The sequence below is a fragment of the Desmodus rotundus genome, chromosome 8, assembly GCF_022682495.2.
Source record: "Desmodus rotundus isolate HL8 chromosome 8, HLdesRot8A.1, whole genome shotgun sequence".
NCBI classification, from domain to species: domain Eukaryota; kingdom Metazoa; phylum Chordata; class Mammalia; order Chiroptera; family Phyllostomidae; genus Desmodus; species Desmodus rotundus.
Genome location: NC_071394.1, coordinates 87,127,454 through 87,145,746, shown reverse-complemented (window position 1 = coordinate 87,145,746; position 18,293 = coordinate 87,127,454). Strand labels below are relative to the sequence as shown.

The following is an 18,293-nucleotide window of genomic DNA, read 5'->3' as shown; positions in this document are numbered from 1 at the left end:
AATGAGATTCAGGAAAATATGACAAGGCATCTGATGGTGATTTGGGAGAACTGTGTGAGGTCCCAAGGGGCCTACTTTGAAGGGGACTGAGGTGTCATTGTCCTGTGTACAATGTTTCTTGAATCTTGTATCTTCTTCAATAAATGTCTCTAATTTTCATATTACATGGCTGGATACCTTATGGACAGACTTCATATATATTAACATGTCTCTCTCTTCCCCTCTCTCCTTCCCTCCTACCTTCCTTCCCTTCTTCTCCTGCACAAAGATATACCTGTGCAGTGCCTGTGAGGGCATCTTCTCCTTTAGGCAAATGCTTTATCCATTGTATAAAACAGACACCACAGGAGACTAAAAAGCGTGTGAGACACTGTGAAGACAGATGGACAGACAAGAGGAAGCCTGCTCTAACATTCTTCATACAGCATCCAAGGAAACCATTTACCCAGTGAATAGCTGATGTTTGGAGAATAACTGAAGTCTTACAAAATTCCTACAAAATAATGATAAATGACTCTATTAAATGCAGCTCTGGTGTAATTTAGAAATGAGAAATAACTTAAAGTCACATTGTATGGACTGACTTTTCTATACCTGTAGGTAATAAGTCATGCTAATGTTTTACTTCTACAAGAAAAACACCACCAATATTAATTAGATGAATATGGAAAACATTTAATATTTAAATATAAAGCAGCAAAAAATGTATTCATTTGCAAAAAACTAGGTTTTCTGCTCTGCTAAGAGTGTCTCAACCTCATATTTTTCACCCTATTCCATAATTCTTCTTCTTATTAAACCCATTTGCTGGTATAAATCCCAAATTCCTTCCTGTTATACCTTGTAAAATCAGAGTTCCTCATCCAAAGAAGAGATCAGAAGCAAGAAAGATTTTCCCCTTTCCCAACTAAAGAAACTTGAAACCCCTATAAATTTAACACATCCAAGCCCAGCCCATGAAAAAATAAAGCAACATTCTATTAAAAAATAATCTGTTAAATTAACACAATTTTTGTTCCACAGTGAATTCAAGTCCTATGTTGCTTGTATTTTTAATTAATTGATTTTCTTTCCATTTGATCTTTTCCTTTAAAAAAAAACACATTTAATTTGCCTCTTCTAGTAAACTAAGCTATTTGTTTACATCGTAAACGTAGATGTGAAATAATGAGGAACTGTCACTTCCCGAGCTGTTGGCATTTACCTTCTATATTGTTGTTTGGTGAAAATTGATTACAGGAAAAGTCCTGGTAACAAGTGAACACATGATGGTTAAAAAAAATCAGAAATTTCTCACTGACTGACTTGTTGGGAATGGAATATTTTATGATACAGATTTACAAATTTCTATGAACTGGAAACATTTCCTGGGCAATTAATCAAGGGGAACTTTTATGTAAAAACACATCTCGATTGAGCTATTCACAAACGATCCCACAAGCTGCAATGACTAATTATAAGTCTCAGACCAGGGCCGTTTGCTGAAATGCTTTTCTTCAGGCCATTAAAAATACCATGACAACATACAAATTCAGCAAGAAGAATAAACTAACTACGGGAAGTTACAATTACAGAAAGAAATTATTCAAAGTATGTGACCTTTGCACAAAAATGATGCACGTTTATTTGATACTACAGACTCTCCTCTATTTTCCCCTTTGATAGGTCTGTGTAATTCCCACTAACATTAATGAGAGATATGTGCTAAAAATGAATAGCTGCTAACTCCAGCCATCTGTGCATTCCTGGTACAAATAAAATTGAATGTCATCACTACCCTATTGGATTTCTCGGTAATGCTCTTTGCTGATAAGACTTTGAAAAAAAAATACCAATGGCTTTTTTCTTTTTCTTACTCATACAAAGCATGCCCATTCCCCTTGCTACATAAAGGAGTCTATTCTACTCTGAATCCAGGCAGCCACTGAGAGGTGGGGTGAGATAAATCCCTGCTTATCAAGATAGCTGTTTCCCCACTCAGTATAAATGGAGACAAAGTATACCCAGACTCAAATGATTAAAATGGCCAAATTCTTAGCAGGTTAACTCATTACTTTTCATCCTTCCCCTGCCAGCCCTGAAAGCTAAGTAGCTGTCTTAACAGCCTGCAGCAATCACTTCCAAACAACTCTCTTGCCCTACAGCTATACTAAAATGGAGTTAATTCATTTTTCCTTTATGAATTACTGGCTGTCAAGAATTTGAGAAGGACCCAGGCTTTAATGGAGACCTTTGGAAAGAGAGACCATATGCTGAAGAACCCGAGGAGGTGTGCTGGGGAGCCAGGAAAGCTAGAAGATTGGAAAGCCACTGGTCAGGAATTAGAAATAGATATCTGGTGGGAGAGGTCCATGTGACTATCTCCAATCACAGTCAAGTGTCTCCTCATGAGAAGTGGGAACAACGGCACCACAGGGCAGTTATAGCTGCACTTCCCTGAGCACCAGCCAGCCTCTCCTCAGCAAGCCAAACCTCTTCAGTGGCCCCTTCATCGACCCGTCCTGTGGGTGTGTGTTAAATCTTGCTTCTGAAAACCCAAGGGTATGATGGTCAGGTGTATCACGTCTTCCTCTCAGGCTGTACAGAAGGTTGTGGTGCTGGGATCCCCTCTTAGATTTGATCATTAGATCTAGTTTTATATGACATATGATGACAGAACTGCTAACAATATTTATTAGTTTGGCTAAAAACTAAAGAAAAAAAATGGTCATCACAGCTCCCTGGAGAGGCTTTTTAAATTTCATTTTATGATACTATAAAATGAGGCCATACCCTGAATTTAAATGGGCAAATTATTTGGTTGGAAGTGGCTCAAATTTGGAAGCTCAGTCATATCAATAGACAGGAGCTAAGTGAATATTAAAGGTAAAGTCCATTTCAAAGGTAGCTAAGGCATCATGAAAAAAAGGTAAACAACTGTTTAATACAAGTGACCACATATGTGTTTGTAGGAGTATGTCAAGGGAACATTTTGTAAAACTTCTTAATATTTGATAAGCTGTTCCTAATCCTACTTCACAGCACCCTCTAAAAAGCAGCGCCAGTGTAAAACTGTTAACTGATCATTTATTTGTAAGCAACATATTTAATTATAAATATAATAGTACAAATGCACTTACTCTCCCTGAGAGCATAATTTCTTAAAGCTATCACCCTTTCAACATATTTAAAAAGTGTTAACTATTATGTATTGGACAGAATTTTTTAAACAGAACACAGCAAATACAAGTGGCAAATTACTAATACAAAAGAGGATATAAGAAATCATATATCTAACATGTCTACTATCCAAAATATATAAATATAACTCTTACAATTCAACTATTAAAAAATAATAATAAAAAGTGGCAAAGGATCTAAACAGAAATTCCTCTAAAGAAATATATAGATAGCCAAAAATCACATGAAAAGATGTTCAACATCACTAGCCATCAAGGAAATGCAAATCAAAACCCGAAGGAGACACACTTCTTACTACTAGCATGACTATGATCAAAAGAGAAAACAATGACAAATGTTGGTGACACTATAAAGTAGTTGGAACAATTATATTGTGCTAGTAGGAATTTAAAATAGCACACTCACAGTGTAAGTAAGTTTGACAATTCCTCAAGAAGTTAAACATAGTATCACCAGTAATCCCACTTCTGGGAATATATCTGAAGAAACCCAAAACACTAATTCAAAAGAACATAAGCACTCCTATGTTCACTGCAGCATTACTTACAATCACCAAGATATGGAAGCCGCCCAAGTGCCCATCAGTAGATGAGTGGATAAAACAACTATGGGACATTTACACAATGGAATACTACTTGGCCATAAAAAAGAAAAAAATTTTACCCTTTGTAATAGTATGGATGAACCTGGAGAACATTATGCTAAGTGAAATAAGCAAGTCAGAGATAAACAAATACCATATGACTTCACTCATATGTGGAATCTAATGAACAAACTGAACTAACAAGGAAAATGGGGACAGACTCATAGATGGAGAACAAATGATAGCTAGTTGGGGGGAGGCTGGGGGTAGAGGGATTGAGCAAAAAGGAAAAAGGACTCATGGAGCAAAAAGGAAAAAGGGTGGTGAATACTGGGGGCACAGGGGTAAAAGGGGACTAAATGGCATTGAAAAAATACAATAAAAGTCAAATTAAAAAACAATGGAAAATGCTATGCACTTTATAATATGTCTTGGACATCTTTCCACTTCAGGAACATATAGACTGGGTGTGGATAAAGGGGCTGGCAAGAGATGTGAAGTTTAAAGAGGGAATGCCAGGCAGCAACCTGAAATCCCACTCTCTGGAGGAGCAAGGCACTGTAAATTCCTACATCTTTGAATGCCTATTTAACAACTCTGCCTGAATATTCCACACATAACTCAGTATGTTCAAAACTAAATTCTCAACTGCCCCCTCTCCAGAGCCAAAGATCACCCTACTTCATTGGAGTTTCTTCTCTAACAAACTCATCTAAGATTGAGAGTGATGGAGTAAGTCTTCCTTCTTCCTAACACTTCTTTTCTTAAAGTATATTTTATTGATGATGCTATTACAGTTGTCCCATTTTTCTTTCCCCATTACTCCCCCTACCCTGCAACACCCCTCCCCCCTGTTAGATCATATCCATGGGTCATACAGATAAGTTCTTTGGCTTCTCCATTTCCTATACTACTCTTAACCTCCCCTTGTCTATTTTGTACCTACCATTTATGCTTCTTATTCCCTGTACATTTTCCTCCTCCCCCTCCCTGATGATAACTCCCCATGTAACCTTTCTCTGAGTCCATTCCTGTTCAACTTGTTTGCTTAGTTTGTTTTTATTTTTTTTTAGGTTCAGTTGTTGATAGTTGTGATTTTGTTGTCATTTTACTGTTCATAGTTTGGATCATCTTCTTTTACTTAGATAAGTCTCTTTAATATTTCATATAATAAGGGCTTGGTGATGATGAACTCCTTTAACTTGACCTTATCTGGGAAGCACTTTTTCTGCCCTTTCATTCTAAATGATAGCTTTGCTGGATAGAGTAATCTTGGATGTAGCTGCTTGCCTTTCATGATTTTGAATACTTCTTTCCAGCCCCTTCTTGCCCACAAGGTTTCTTTGGAAAAATCAGCTGACAGTCTTATGGGAACTCCTTTGTAGGTAACTCTCTCCTTTTCTCTTATTACTTTTAAGATTCTCTCTTTTTTTTTAATCTTAGGATATGTAACTATGATGTGTCTTGGTGTGTTCCTCCTTGGGTCCAATTTCTTTGGGACTCTCTGGGCTTCCTGGATTCCTGGAAGTCTATTTCCTTTGCCAGATTGGGGAAAGTTCTCCTTCATTATTTTTTCAAATTAAGTTTTCAATTTCTTGCTCTTCCTCTTCTCCTCTGGCACCCTTATGATTCGATGTTTGAGCATTTAAAGTTGTCCTGGAGGTTGTTAAGCTTCTCCTCATTTTTTTGAATTCTTGTTTCTTCATACTGTTATGGTCGAATGTTTATTTCTTCCTTCTGCTCCAAACTGTTGGTTTGAGTCCTGGCTCCCTTCCCTTCACTGTTGGTTCCCTCTATATTTTTCTTTATTTCACTTTGCATAGCCTTCACTTTTTACTCTATTTTGTGACCAAACTCAACCAATTCTGTGAGTATCCTGATTACAGTGTTTTGAACTTTGCATCTGATAGGTTGGCTATCTCTCCATCACTTAGTTCTATTTTTGGAGTTTTGATCTGTCCTTTTACGTGGGCCATATTACTTTGTCTCAGTGCACCTGTTAGATTGTAAGGGGTGGACCCTTAGGTATTCACCAGATATTCAATGTGGGTGGAGCAACCCACACTGCTGTGATGTGGTACTGTATGTCAGGGAGCAGTCAGAGAAGGAACAATGTTGCTTTGTTGGCTCTTGGCTGGCTTTCAGTCACTTCCTCCACTACCCAACAGCAAATTGGGCCTTTCAGTTGCTAATTCCCAGGTGGGTGGGTTTCTGTATGTTTTAGGACCCTGTGGGTCTCTCCAACAAACTCTTCTGTGAGGCTGACAGTTTCTCCTGCTAACCCCCCCGCCCAGGATTTTATAGCCAGAGATTTCGAGGCTTTTTTTCCCTGTGCTGGAACCCTGGGTTGTGCAGTCTGTCTCACTCCCCAGTTGTTCCTCGCAGTTTATCCACATGCAAATGTGGGACCGCCCAGTCCACCAGTTGCCCCCTTGATGCATGGCCTCTCCTCCCCAGTTGACTGTCTCTGCCTTTCCTACAAGTCTGGATGAATCTTTCTTCTTTAACTCTTTGATTGTCTGACTTACATCCAGTTTGATTCTCTGGCAGTTCCGGTTATTATTTGTTTTTAAATTTGTTGTTGTCCTTCTTTTGATTGTGGGAGGAAACAAAGGGTATCAACCTATACTTCCTTCTTAGCCAAAAGTCCCTAACACTTCTGCACATGCAATGGATCACCATGATCTTCCACTTTAATTTATAATATCTACCAATACAGTTACCTCTTTTCTATTTTTACTGCTGCCATCTTGATTCAGGCCTCTGTTTTCTTTGACACTGAAATAGCATCTATCTGCTTTCTCTGCTGCCAACCTATCTGTCCTTCCATCCCTTCATCCATCTATTCACCTGACAAATATGTATGAAGCATTAATCATGTGCCAGGAACTGAAGACACAAAGATAAAGAGGAAAGTATCTTTATCACTAGGTAGTTCAAAGTTTAGTGGAAGAGAGAAACAAGTAGCCTGAATGTCACAAAATGTTTGTTACAACAATATTAACAAGTACTGTCAGAACAGAAGTTCGAACTACGTTCCTTTGAGAGGAATTACAGAGTGACATGTGAATTGAAACTTCAAGGATGAGTAGGAGTTTTGCACAAAAAGAGGAGGAAAGGGGCATTTGATCAATGGGAAGAGTTTGTTCAAAGACAGAAGATGGAAATGTCTAGCAAGGGCAGGGAATGAGAAAAAAATCAGTAATGCAAACATGGGTGAAAAATGAGGAGGTGTAGGAGCTTTATGTCTATGTTGAGCTTTAAGATAAGACTTGAAAGCCACCTGGGGCCGGAATGTGAAGAACTTCATAAGCCAGGCACAGAGTTTGCTATGTAGCCCAATGTATGAGGAGGAGGCAACAAGAGCTTTTAGGCACAGGGTATTGCCTCACTGTTTTTATCTGGAGTAGAGGATGAGGCAGACTGTGACTCTCTGGAGGCTACTGCAATAGACCAAATGACCAATGGGGACAACAGTTAGAATGGGGGAAAGGGAATAATAAAAATAAAATATGGTGGATTAGACACAATGAAGGATGAGCCAAGGGCCGCTTGGAGATTTCTATCTTAGAACCCCAGGTGGATGTGTACCAGTTCCTAGACTAAATGCCAAGTATATGGAGTAGTGGGAAGATAGATAAAGGAAAAGGTATGAGTCCAATTTCCATTGTATTGGAAATACGACGTAGACATCTTTCTAAAACACAGTCCTGTCCCCCCTTGCCCTCAGAATAAAAACGAATTTAATTGTTTTTATTGCGGCATGCAAGAAAACATCCACATGTGCTTGTATCCACATGTCCCTTGCTCTTGAGTTAACCTGGGTTCAAATCCACAGTGTCCTTGAGAAGGTTACTAATAACTTCACTAAGCCACAGTTTACTCATCTGCACAGTGCAAATTAACACTATTCTCCATCCGGGTTTGTTGTGAGGGTTAGAAAAAAACATTGTACATCAATGTTTTGCACAGAACCTGACCCATGGAAAGTGCTTAATCAATAAGCAGCAAAGTCTTCCAAAAAAAGGCACTTACAATTACTTTTCCCCCAAATTATGTTAAAAATATAGCATCTTTTGACAGGTCTTGTGTGCGTTTAAGTTTTACGAGTCGTAGTTGATGGTATGATTTTTAAAAATTACAAATAACATGTAAAATGTAGAAAAATTGAAGAAAGCTATGTTACTCATCCTATCCAAAACATCTTAATTTTAGCAGACCAAAGTAAAATATCTATGGGAGATGAAAAGGTAAACCAAACAAACTGACAAACAACAAATAGCAAAGAAGTCCCATTCTGCACAGCATCTGTTGAGAACTGAGAAGACAACAAAGATCCCTCCTATCAGGAACACAGATGAACTCATTAAAGCTTAAAAGTTTAGAATTCAAAGGTGGTTTTTTTAAGCTCTGTGGGAGGAAGACCCTGCATTTTGGTGGCATGATACCTGCCCTGTGACTTCACACAATGATGAGAAAGAAATGATTCCGTGGAATGATTACTGCCTGGACAGGGCACAAACACACAGATTTCAATTCTCCACCTTTGTTCTGTGCTGCCAGTCCTCCCATTTGCCTCAGACAAGATCAAGGCAGATGCAGATATTATGCTGCAGAAGGGACCATCTCTCTGTCAGAGGGTTGTTTCATTTTGGGATGATTCTTTTTTCAGAAGAAAAATCATCATATATCACAACAAAGACCTTCTTTCTTTTCAAATCTTATGCTGCTGGAATTCTCTGATCACACTGTGTGGGGCCATGAAGAGCGATCCCAAGAATGATTCCTGGAAGAAGCAGAAAACCCTCCTGGAAATACATCTTTGCTCTTGGCTACTTCCCCAGAATTCCCCATTGGGAACTGTGTCAGGCAGGCAGGAGGATGGATGGCTTGAGGTCTTCCCCCATCCCTGCTGTCGATGTTTCTTGAAGCCCGTCCAGAGCTGATGACTGTCTCCAGCCTACAAAGCTGCTGCAGCCTCCACAGAGGCCCACTCACAGGCCACTCAAACTCTCTTCGAAAAGAGAAATTCCACATTCCTATTCAAGAGAGGGCAAAGACTCAGACCAGCAACTCAAAAGAGGATGCTGAAACTGCCAACACAAACAGCTTCTCAACTTCCATTATAAGAGGTTTTCATCAACACTTGGAATCCTTTGTGTTATAGAAATATTGTAGCTTCCCACCCCAAATAAAGCATATTAAAGAGTGGTCTCTATAGTACCAAGAGTTCTTGGGCCAAATCAATTTATCCTAGCACAAAATTTCTCACTGTGGAATAGGATGCAGTGGTTGATTCTAGGTTCTTGAGTCCGAACAGCTCAGTTTGAATCCTGGCTCCATTAATAAATAGCTGTGTGACAGTGAGCAAGTTAGTTAACTTCTCTGAGCCTTGCTGTCCTCTCTCACAAATGGGAGTAATCATAGAAACTACTTGGAGTTACTCTAAAGGAAATCTGAAACAAACCTTGAAGAATGTATAATACCATGCCTAGTACCAAATCAGTACTCAACTAAGTCTTGTCTTATTTCTGCTGCTATAACAGCAATAGTAACAGCTATAGAGCTGAGCAAAATATCTGCCACCACACCTGTATTTGTTCCTGCTATTGTAATAATAGCTAGGTTTGGTTTGCGTGTTATTTTCTTTTTATCTTGCTGGCTCTTGATAAAACATGGTCCATTAGTTTCTCCTGGAAACTATACAGGCTGCTGATTTTTGTTTTGTCTATGTGCTTGTTAATTATCCTTGGGTCTCTTAACACTGTTCCCTCCCCTTCTCTTCTAATGCCACCACCTTATCTCAGCACCATTGTTCCTTCCAGCTTGTGCTACGGCCAACTCCTCCAGCACAGTAATGCTACCTAGTTAATCCTTCTAGAGGATACTCCTGACTGTGCTCTTCCCAGGCTCAAAAAGTTCCAAATCTTTAGCTAATTACTCAAGAGCTTCCCTGTCCTGGCCAACCCCTATTTCTCACTCTTCCCCCAAATCCAGAGCTTAAGCTACAGAACCCCACACTCTCTTCTGAGCATGCCTTGTACTTCCCACTTCTGTTGCCTTTGCTCATGCTCCCCACCTAGTTCTACACCTGATAAAAATCTTTTCCACTTTTCTGGTTCAATGGAAATACCATTACATTCATAGCAACTTCCCTGACCCCTCCCTCTTCTGAATGCCCCTGACATTCATATACAGTTTGTCACACTATGCCATGGGTAATGCATTTCTGTCCAGTTCCAGGTTTTCATTCCAACCTGCCTATTAGACAGGCACACCTAGCTATCCCAAAACATCTAAAACACAGCCTGTACAAAACCTCTCTGTTCTTAACTCCCACCACATTTTTTACACCTCTTCCTCCATTCAGTAATAGTTAGACAGGAATCTCAATTGTGTGGGTAGGTCTTACTGAACCCAACAAAAATGATATTCCTGCTGGGTCTCAGGATGGGAAAGCTATCCAGGGAAACAAGGTGACTCTACACGCAGGGCTGTTCCATCATCCTATCTAGCAAGAGCTAGCTAATCTTCCACCACATCCACCCTGTTGACTTGGTTCCCCTCTATGTAAGCCTCAGTGGCTACACTCCACTCTGTATCCTTCTTCCATACCTTCAAGTTACTCATAATTTCTACTGCCTCATAACTTCAGTTCTTTAGAACTCACATCATTGATTCATTATACAAATATTAAGTGTCTACTATTTTACAAGCACTGGGTAGATAGGACAAGTCTTTTCCAGATGGAAGTCCCACTCTAGACTGAAAGACAGATGTTGAGCAAGAATTAAGATGGTGCTTCATGTTCTAGTGGGAAATTACATGAATTTGCAACAGACAAACCTAATCTGGGCTGGGCTAGCTCCAGTGAAAGGCAAATGAAGGAAGTGACATTTAAACTTCACTTGACCTAGAAAAAAATAAAGTTATATCCATACTTCATACCTTACAGATAAGTTCCAGATGGTTCAAAGACTAAATGCAGAAAATAAAACCATAAAAATACTAAAACAAAAAAAAAAATTCCCAGGACAATTGTTCGTACACTCTTGTAGTGTAAAAGAGGTTTCTAACTATGACACAAAATTGAGAAGACATAAAAGACTGAATATTGACAACATGAAAATAATGCTTAAAAATTTCTGTGTAACAAAACCCATCTTAGCAAAATTTTTAAAAAATACAAACTGGCAGGGGGAATATTTCAAATTAAAATCAAAGACTAATACATAATTTTCCTAATATATAGAGAGAACCTCTACAAATAAATCAGAAAAATACCAACAAAAATACAATAAATTATACACATATTTAAAGATGTTCATCTATACTTGTAATAAGATAAAAGCAAGGGAAAACTACACTTAAATTCCATTGCACATCTTTCATATTGAAAAAGATCCAAAAGCTTGAAAACCATACTGAACTGACAGAGTTAATAAGAAAAAAGACTTTTACATACTGCTGATTAGACTAATAAATGTTAAGACTAACAAATGAATGGTAAATGGTTTAGTCTCTGTGGAAGGTAACTAGCAAAATCTAGTAAAACTAGAAATATATTGTCTATCCTACAGATGCAATCATATGCATATTCAAAGTTTTTAAATATAGAAGTGCGTATGAGAGGAAAAGACTTGAAGCAAACTAAAAGTCCTTCAGGGGAATACTTATAAAATGGAACAGTACACAGAAGTAAAAAGGAATGGAAAGTTTTTATGTATGGATATGGCAAGATCTCAAAGATATTTTATTTAAAAATAATATCAAGGTTCAGAACAGTGTGTATTACACTATACACTTACATAAACATCACACTATGAAGCCTATTGTTTTACTTCAATCACACTGGAAGCTGTAACTCTGGAATCACAGTGCTTGCTACAGAGCAGACATACAATTACCACTTGTATGTCTACTTAATGAATAAAGGAAATAAATGGATGAAGGAACACACTTGGGTACTTGGTCTATCCTCTAAACTCAATTTCATGTCCTTTATACATAGATACAAAAGGGCTGTGGCTGAATCCTGGCTGTTTAGTTCCAAAAAAATCTAAAATACATCTTTATATAAGGCAACCATATATTAAATGCATATTATTGAAATGCATATATATGAAGACTACTTTTCAATATGTATACAATGAATTTTCTAGGTTCACTTATTAATATTCCTCAGAAAAAAAGCATTCAGAAGTAAAATGTTGTTTTCAATCTTACCCTCAAAATCTCTCCATGGTTTAAGGGGGAAGAAGTCTAAAGTCAACTTTATTCTAGCACTTGAGTTTTCTACAACTAGGAAGGCCAAGGAGGCTGCCTTGAGAGGATCATCTCTTACATCTCTTTCGCATGAACTCCCTAGGCTCACCTGTTATTCTTGGCATGAAAACCATCATCACAGCCATAACCTGTCAACCACCACTCTCACCACTTAATGAACATCTACTGTGTGCCACACTATGCTCCATACTGAAAGTGCATCCTGGTCACAAGCTCATGAGGAAGGAGCTATAACACAGTTGTCTCCATTTTACAAACCCAGGGACAGGCTTAAAGACACGTGGGCATGTGTCCAACAAGCTGCAGCTATGATGATACTGTTTCTTGGGATGGAGTTGATTTATTTAATGTTCTATATGTAATGTTCTGACAATAGATAGCTGTTTGCATAACCTGAATTACAAGGAACATACTAATGTAAAGTAATAACAGGTCTAGGACAGATGACACATGCAAAATCCAAGAGCAGTGCTTCTTTATCTGCTCAGGAATACTTAAAAAGCCCCTGCTTTGCATGTTAGGTGGCAAAGAGCACCCACACTCTCCTAAGTGATAGGACACCTAGGTGCCAATTGTCCAGTGAGTGTTTCTCACCAAGGCCCACTCATCGCAGGTTATCAGAAGATTCCTGGCTATTCATTATTATAACCAACTCATTCTCTCCACGGTAATTATCTGTGAGCAACATATCATACTGTCCTTGGAACCATCAAACTGACATATGATTAAATAACAGAGGGCTCTGAAGTTAAATTTAAAACCACTCTCTTACACTTCAGCTCACACATCACATCAAGATCTGTCCAGCCATGGGAATATTCCAGTTGGTCAACACCAAAGGCCAGTGAGACACTATTCCGTTACTTCACATTCCCATCTGAGAAAGGTGATGGTTACATTCTCAAAACTTTCTAAAGATATTTTTCCAGGAAATAAAGAAAAATTTTGCAAAGCAATTCCCTATATGAAGTTCTGCCCTTGCCTGCATTAAAATATCTTAAGAGTTGCTTATGTTCACTGTTACGTCTTGTGGGGTCTCACAAGAAATAGTACATTTATTCAACACACTGAGAATCACATACTTTTCAATTTTCATTGAAAAAATTATGGTAAAGCCTAAGTTATTGTGCACACAGTTCTGTATGTATCAATAAGAATAACACTTGTATTAGCAATGTCACCAGTTGGAAAACAAACTGAAAGAGAAGGTCAGTGGGCAAGCTGAGTGAAAACATTAGTCTCACTGCTCTTGGACTCAGAAAAGGAGCAACAAGAGGTTCTTCAACAGCAAATTTGTTTTCATTCCCCATCCTACTTTACAGTTCTAGAATTAAAGTTTTTCTACAAAAATAATTCTATGCAACCCACCTTTATTTTTGCAGATGTCACTTAGAAAAAACAACATTTTGTATCCCCAATAAAATAGTTGCACCCAAAGCAAAATCAGTCATGTTCTCCTTTCCAATTCTATTCTATTTTCACCTATATAGTATTCATTGAATTTACAGTAAATTAAAATCATCAGAACTTTTTACAAAGAAAATATCCAAAGCCTTTGCTAGATATACCAACAGCACAGTATTTTCTTTAGAGATACACACAGTACCCACTCATTTTTAAATTGGTCCCCAAAATCTAGGCTTCACAAAAATGCTACATTATGCAGTGTGAAAACTCCACCCACCTTTACCCAACATGGAGGAAAGCCCCAGTCACTAGTTGGATAAGTTTCCCTACAACTTGATTTGGTATTGTGGATAATGAGGTGATAGAATTCACATTTCATAAGAAAAGTCATATAAAGGAAATAAGATATTATTTTTCTAGAAAGTGATTTATAATAATACTGAGAAACTATTTTTTCAAATTCCTTCCCCTTCTCAACATTTACAGAAAAGGCTAACATATCTTGAGAGATTTACTATTTGCTGATATTCGTCCATATGGTAGTATCAACCAAAAGCCAGGGGTAGCGGAGGAATAGGGAGAAAATGGTTTTGAGAAACTACAGATGAATGGTTAATTCTACCAACTTGGTGTCTTTTGTTCTGGAGCCAAGCCTTATTAGGCCAACCTCTAACTATCTCTTGATTGTGCTGTTGTTGTTCTCACTGTTATCATGTTTTATCAGATTTGCACTTGGAGCTTGGTTCTACTCATCTCTAAGGCACCTCCGAAACATAATGCACCACAAAGCTTTGCAGCTACAATACAAAGTGTGTTCCTTCCATCCTGCTCGCCGTCCTAAAGGGTACAGATAGAGTGCCAGAGCAACACTAAAAAGTAAAAATAATACAGAGCATAAAGCCCCAGTCCACAAATTGGATTTACCTCAGCAAAACATTAGCCGTGGCAAGTCCCACCAAGGCCAGGTCGGAAAGGTGCAAGAACCAACCCCTGGCTACCCCTCAAAGTTAAAAAACCATTTCTAAATATAGAATATACTTTATGTTTGCAGGAGCTGTAAATCAGGGAAAACAACATTTTTCCATTCCCAATAAAATATTTGCACCCAAAGCAAAATCAACTGATTTCTGGCTTTCTACCAGTTCTGCTTGGGCATAAAATTTTCTGACACTTCACCAGAAATGTCAGCATTAGTATAAGACAGCTTTAAAGAGGGAAATGATTGTCTGACCTATGGATAACCCCCTCAACACCAACAGGAAAAGGAGTTTTAAAAAACACCTGAAACCCAGTTTTTCCAGTTATTAGTATGAATGGGAAAAACTATTTTCTTAGTGGCCAAATCCTTCCTTATAGGAAGTGTTAGTCTTTGAATTCAGTGAGGGGAGGGGTCATGTCTTTTTTACTGCTATATTCCCAACACCCCACACTGAACCTTGAATGGAGAAGAATTTCAATGCATAGTCAAGAAAAGAGAGAAAAGGGTGGAAGGGAGAGAGAAAGGAAAGGAAGGAAGGAGGGGGCACAGGAGGGAGAGAGAAAAGTAAGAAGGGAAGCAGGAAGGGAGAAAGGAAGGAAGGAGGGAGGAAAGAGAGAGGGGAAAAAAGAAAGAAACTTCAGAAGGAGATCTTTTCTCCTTTCCTTTATTTGTGTTTTTATTTTTCTTGCAGGTGATCGAGTAAAGGGTGGCAGTAAAGGGTGAGATGAACTAATGGAAGTACCTGTCTCCAATAGTCACTTACTCAACAACATTCAGAGGTATGACTGCCACCTCCAATGTGAGGTCTCTGTATCAAGCTAGAGGCCCATCCAAACCCAAGGAGGCTACTTTCTACTAGAAGACATGGTACACTAATTAACTACCTTAATTTGAGGTATGGTATGACACAGAAAAAAAAAAGGGGATCAGATAGAGCACTGAGGATGTCAAGCAGGGGAGAAATTGCTTCTGCGTGGGGTTTCAGAGAAGGCTCGGTGTTGGATCTTCCACCCAGGCTCACCCTGGAGGGGCAGCATCTGTGTACAAGACACCAGCTCAGGCTGGGAGGTGGGGTGGGAGACAGGCATGAATCTCATGGTATCTCCTCAAAGTGCCTCATGGAATATATTCTGTGAACACCATATCTGGGAAACAGACGACTGAACACAAGGGCACAGGTTTCCCGACTGCAGGCTTTCCCAGAGTTTTTACTATGCACCTGGAGCCAAAGAGGCAACAGATTCGCTCTGTACATCAGAAAGGACTGGCTTTGGAGGGGAAATCATCAAATCCTTCAGTTACATGCTGTATTAACTTGAGCAAAATATTTATTTTCTATGAACTCCAGTTTCCTCTCCTCTAATATGGAAGAGATGACATTGCAATGTCATACAATGGTTATGCGAAGTAAGTGCCACAAAAAGTGATTAAGTGCTGACACTTAATCCGCATTGTAATTACTGCTGCTGCTATTTCTGCTGTTTCTACTGGTGGTAGCATAAGTGTGCATCATGAATATAAAAAAAAGAATGTAATATGCAGCATTTGTTAAACAGTTTCACCAGTTTTTCATCAGCTAGTTTTGAAAATGTCCGGCCAGCTATATGCTTAGCCTAGCACACAGTAGGTACTCACTATGTATTTGGAGGAAATGGAGCCAAGAACAGACCCTACAAAGAGCAAACTGCAGGACAGCAGGGGATGTTCTGGGCAAGATGGTTTTCATTACTTCTTTGGGCAACAGACCTCTGAGTTCCAGGAGGAGTGACGTCATCTTTTGCTAGAAGGAGGGATTGAGAGCACAGTGCTCAGCTTTGGGGAAACATCACAAAGAGTTTATTTTGGTAGAAGTGTTTGAAGTGACTCTGCAACAATGACCTCATGCCTGCTGCCAGGTGCCAGCCCGCTTGCTGGGGAGATGCACCAGGCCTGTCACCAAATCCCTTCCTTTGGATACATGCAGCAAGGATACCAGGAAATCTGCTCCAACAACAGCTCCTTCCTCTCCAAGAGGGGACACTGAGGCACAAAGAAGCAGCTGACCCAGGATCCAAAGCAAACTGAAAGATGAGAGAGCCTTGAAGAGGCCTGAGCCTTCTGGTTTTACTTGGTTGATTCTCTGACAGGATTTTAAACTGATTCTCACAGGATCTTTCTTTCTTTCTTTCTTTCTTTTTTTGTCAAGTGCTGCATGCATTTATCTAGATAACTTCATTTGTCATAAGTCACACACTTGCAAATAGTTCCTAGAAACAAGCACATTTCACCTAAACCTTCCCCCTGAGTACAATGCAGGATCCTGTTCAGCTTCTCCGCTTTCCCACTGGTTTGTGTGTAAAGAGATTCTTGACAGAAGTGGAGTTTTCTACAGAGAGAACCTAAACAGGTTTAGATTATGACATTTGCATTTTACCAAACCCAATTCTTCATATCTGCCCACCAAAATTTAAGCTAGAGAGTCTACATAGAATTTGAAAAGGAAATGAGGCCATTTTTAAAAAGTAGTTAAGAGGAGAGAATTTCCCATGGAGTCCACTGCACATAGAACAGACCTAAGAGCTAGCGAAGTTTTCGAAGTTCAGATTAGGTGATAGGGAGGCACCAGGCAGACTACAAACTTCTACAGTAAGAAACATCAGACATCATTTTTTAAAATACATGATAAATATATATACATTATACATATGTATACACAGACATATATCTGCATGTACTGACACACAACTGTATCTCAGTTGTGGGCCATACAGAGAAAGTACTTGGGCTATAGATTCTGTATTCGGCCAATTGTTGCTTTTTATTTCATTTTAACTGGTAAACCTGGAAGTGGTTGGGAAAAAAAAGCATAGTTAGCTCTGGAAACTTGTCAAAGCAAGAAAGCTTCCAGGACTCTACAGACCTGTTTATTTCCAGGAGGGCAGGGCTGCCCAATTTCTTCTACACTAAAAATATAACTAGAGACTGTTTACAAGGATTGTACATTCTCTCTATCATGGTCACTGGGGGCAGGAAGTTAAATGATATTACGGTTATCTGGATCTTGATTTGACCACTACATACAGTCACCCAATGAGGCTTGGCCTGAACATTTTACTAAACCAAATCAGCATACCTGGCTCCTTGTCCAAAGAATCCCCTCTAACCTACAGCTTCTCCCAGCCCTACCCTGGCATCCTGTCTTCTGAGAGTCTGAGTTCATGTCAATTTACTTTGAAACAGGAAAAAGCTAAATACTCCACAAGACAGTTCCTGGAGAAACACATACACACACACAGCCACAGATACAGTAAAAGGCCTGTGGACAACATCTGAATGCCTAGGCAGGGAGCCTGACATGTTAGAGGGAAAGGGGCCCCTAGTCTCAAAGACTGCAATATCAGCAGGTGCAGACTATGGGTAGCAAAGGGAAGGCAAAGGAGTAAGAAAACGAAAAAGACAGGCAAGGAGAAAAACTTAAAGCTTCATTAAATGAGCAGATCCAAAACCTAAAGCAAAGGTTTGGATGCCATGTGGCCAAGCCCCTCCGCCCCCACCCACATGGTAATCTACTGTTTCTGCACACAGAGGAACCAGAAAGTGATTTCACAGTCATTAGGTTTTTGGCGAGAGCAGTTCTCCAGGACTGTGTTTTTTGTCTCTGTTTAGAAGTTTGTTTGGGGGACTATGGAGAACCAGCTTCCTTCAGTGTGATGAAGTTCAAGGCAGTTTGTATGGCACACTCAGTGTGGTAGGTGGGAAGAGCAGAAAAGGGGTTTCATTTTCCAGGACTATGAACCACAGGGGCTGGGAGTGGGCAGTGGGACATATTGATGTGTGGGCAGGAGACAACATTTTGAAATTATTTTCTGCTGGTATAAT

The 18,293-nt window shown here is 39.2% G+C and overlaps 1 protein-coding gene across 1 annotated transcript in view; it reads right to left on the bottom strand.

The window, feature by feature from the left end:
- ERC2 (ELKS/RAB6-interacting/CAST family member 2) overlaps positions 1–18,293 on the bottom strand; it is a 932,688-nt gene that overhangs the window by 452,148 nt on the left and 462,247 nt on the right. The window lies entirely within an intron of this gene.